The following is a 3,989-nucleotide window of genomic DNA, read 5'->3' as shown; positions in this document are numbered from 1 at the left end:
CCACCCACCCATCTAGTTTTTAACTTTCAAGTTTCTCAACCCACGGGGGACTTACCAGTATACCGAGTCTACCAAGCTGTGCCAAGTACATTATTTCACGCATCGCCTTATCGCCTCCTGAACGGAAATGTTATTGTGAACCATGTCCGGTTTTCTAAAATGCGCGTGGGGTTGGAGGAGGTTTATAGATGTGTATCACTGAAACGCCAGACAGTAGCCTAGTCGGCCTGCCGGACAGACGAGTCGACCTTTCAGTTCCTCTCAACACCACTGGAGGGCAACAGTATTGAGAATCAACAACAAAATAATAATAATAATAACAACAAATACAAGAATCATATTATTAGTAGCCTATGTTAACAATATAAAACATATATTTGACTATATAGATTATAGGCCTAATGTATAGCGAGTCTGGGCCTACTACTGTATCCATGTTCCGTTATCATTAGACCATGTGCCTTTACCCGTTTCATTTCAGGATGTGAAAGTCATTAAACTTCAAGACAAACGATTTCCTTGTAGTGATATAAATAGCTCGTAACTAAATGGGCCTGTAGCCCAGTCTTTCCTACAGCAAAGCCTATTCAAACGACCCTGACAAAGTTTCCGAGTCTAATGCAGCAAAGGTGAACATTCCGTGATTGTGGCTCTCATTTGATTGTGGTTTGCGATGGTAGTTCTGTCGCTGCTCTTGCTCGGCAAAACTCGATAGTTTCCGACGCTCATATTCCGGAATAGAACCTTATATATGTAGGCAGGGGTGTTCTTAGATTTACCGGATAAAACCATGTATGGCTTCTAGAGAAGAACCGGAATTCCTATTTGAAGGCGATGTGTAGAGGAAACATTTCAAATCGTATACATCAGATACGCTTGTAACATTGATGTCCGTCTAAACTGATAACATGCCATCTTGCATTCGTTCATTTCTTTACACTTGTATTGTGTTATCATTTTCGTGCTAATGGAAACTGCATGGAGAAAAACAAACATATTTTATCGCTTTATATTGGCGAAACTTGTGGGTTCTCCATTGACAGCCCGGGCCAATAGGATCCCCCAGCGCCTCCTCTCTCGAACCAAACGGTCCTTGTAAGGCAGTGACGTAGTGGCGCATTCACTGCCCCACTGATAAATACATACTACTGCTGCTCGTGCTGCTAGGATCCGTCATTCACTAAACAGCCTGATGATCTGGAGAGGTAGAGTCGACTATAGAGGTGGTATCAACACACGCTCCAGATTGTGTTAACTTCTCCGGACAGGTTATCAGATGTTTCAGTGTAGGATAGAACTGTAAGGCCACACATACTCAACCAGCCGGTTTAAAATACCGTTTTAACCCTGGAAACAGCGAGAAGCCGTTAGTTAAATGATGACGGCTAAAACTTTAGAGAAAGTCCCGGTTTCTCTGGGTGGGTATGTCCACCTGTCTCTGATTCCATCTACTCTGTGGATCATGACAGTCTGCCGCCCGGTGGCTATCTTTCCTAACGCTGATTTAGGAGGCCACTACCACGACCATCTTAGCGGAGCTCCAGGTAAGCGTTGTTTTGATATCATGGGGACCTTTAGAGAATGCAACATGTGCTGTGTTGGTTATTGGAGAGGAAACATTACCGGCTGCTACTACGTATAGGTTATAATATTATGCATAATGTTTGATATTGCATTTTTTTCATCTTAGCCAAGAGATTTTGGAAATATTTTTGAATTAATGGTTGTGGGACAAATGTATGTCTGGATATTTGTATCAATGGTAATAAAAACATGTTATGTTTTAGAGACACATGGCTAGAGTTACGCACTTTTCCCCAAAAAAGTTTGCATGAAAGTAAAACGGCACCCCTTTGAAAAGTTGAATGAATGACCGGTGGTAAAGGATGCGAGCGCGCAGCACGCACCAAACACTGTGCGCACGAGAACGGACCTGCAGCATGTTTTTTTAAAGCGCTCTGATTTGTTTGTTTCGTGATTATCTGCTAAGATGTCTCTTCTTATCTTCCAGATGGCTTGATGAGTGGCGATATGAGCTTAGAGAAACGCTCTCTCGACCTGTCTTACTCTAGCTTCTCCCAGCCCCCTAGCCATCGGAACCAGACCTTCACCTACATGGGAAAGTTCTCCATCGACTCTCAGTATCCCGGTAACTGGAACCCCGAGGGCGTCATCAACATTGTGAGTGCGGGGATCCTGGGCATGACCCAGCCATCTTCCGCCTCCTCCTCCCGGCGTCCTCCGGCTCTCCCGGCCATTTCTCCTCCACGCTCAGCTGCACCATGGCCCAGAACCAGGCCGACATGGAGCACCACCTCTACTCTTCCCCGCCTCCCTACGGCTGTGGGGAGGTCTACCAGGAGGCCCCGTCGGCCTTCCTCTCCACCGGGCCCGGTATCTCTTACCACTACCCCGCCGTCCTACTCCTCCCCTAAGCCCAACACAGACTGGGTCTCTTCCCCATCATCCCAGACTATGCTGGGTTCTTCCAGCGGACGACCTGTCAGAGGGACATGCAGGCCATGCCTGACCGCAAGCCCTTCCCTGCCACTGGACTCCTTTAGAGTACCCCCACCTCTGACTCCCCTGAACACTATTAGGAACTTTACATTAGGTGGGCCGGTCTCGGATGACCCAGACTCCCCACCGCGTACAGCCCCCAGAACCTCCCCTGAGACCCATCCTGAGCCCAGAAAATATCCCAACAGGCCGAGCAGTACCCAGTCCATGAGCGGCTGGCCACCCCTGCCCAGCGGAAGGCTGTGACCGGCGGTTCTGGCTCGGTCTGACGAGCTGACCAGACACATCCGGATACACACGGGACACAAACCGTTCCAGTGCCGGATCTGCATGAGGAACTTTAGCCGCAGCGACCACCTCACCCACGCACATCCCGCACGCACACCGGAGAAGCCCTTCGCCTGTGATTTCTGCGGCCGTAAGTTCGCGAGCGACGAGCGCAAAAGACACACCAAGATTCATCTCAGACAGAAAGAGAGAAAATCATCTACTGCGCCATCAAACAACACGAACTCTGATCGCTCCGGTACCGGTTCTATAAGCACATCTGGCGGAGTCTGCTCCTCCAGCACGGGACAGCTGGCGGGATGCCCCTCGCGGGCGGTATAGACACACTATAGCCAATAGGTTTATGGAATAAATATTTAGAAACCTTGACGAACTAAAGACAATAGAGATTGAGGTTTAATTTTTTGGAAGCTGCAAGTTAAAAACATAATATGGAACGAACTTACATGCAACCGCATAATTCTCTTTCATGCGTAATTGCGCATCATTCCGGTGCGCGCCAAACGTTCCCCACGATGTATCCTCTTAGTTTGGTGGCTGAGAGAACGCACTTTGTTTATAGCCTACTGAAGTCAGTCAAGTTAATAGACAATACTTTTTAACACGTGGCTGCCTATATTCTCTTCAGGGAAGAAACACGTTGAGGATTAATATCAAGCACATTTACACTGACGCGCCAATAGGCTACAATTACACAACGCCGCATGGAAAGAACGTTATATTTGCAATCATTTAGAAAGAAAGGTGTTTTAAATTATTTACTAGACAAAATGTGTCCATTTTAACATGTTCATTGATTGTATTTCCCCTGTTGTGCCTCGTTTCACGTTATTTTTTGTACATTGTCAATACAAGGGACGATTTAATGAATTGTACATTTTGTCATTTTTAATATCAAAGTTTGATTTATGTATATTTTTGTACACATTGTGCCGTGTAACTATGGAAAGTGTTGTGGTTTATGTCTAACAATAAGGAATGTAAATAATTGAACTCAACCCGACTTGACATTTGTTTTTCGTGAATGTTTCCGACTCATATTAAATGTTAATATTGATTTTTAAAAAATCTCCAATGGCCTCCAGAAAGGCCTGGTTATTTCTTGTGAACTAAAAACAAATAAAGTAAACTCTGAACAACATGAATATAATGTAATATTATTGGAAGAAGTACACTAGAAG

At 45.5% G+C, this 3,989-nt stretch overlaps 1 pseudogene; it reads left to right on the top strand.

The window, feature by feature from the left end:
- Nucleotides 1-1,213: 1,213 nt before the first annotated feature.
- LOC124022425 lies at nt 1,214-3,129 on the top strand (annotated as a pseudogene).
- Nucleotides 3,130-3,989: the final 860 nt, after the last annotated feature.

The sequence above is a fragment of the Oncorhynchus gorbuscha genome, unplaced genomic scaffold, assembly GCF_021184085.1.
Source record: "Oncorhynchus gorbuscha isolate QuinsamMale2020 ecotype Even-year unplaced genomic scaffold, OgorEven_v1.0 Un_scaffold_1381, whole genome shotgun sequence".
Lineage (NCBI taxonomy): Eukaryota > Metazoa > Chordata > Actinopteri > Salmoniformes > Salmonidae > Oncorhynchus > Oncorhynchus gorbuscha.
Note: the sequence above shows the minus strand (reverse complement) of the source record. Positions and strands in the feature narration are given on the sequence as shown.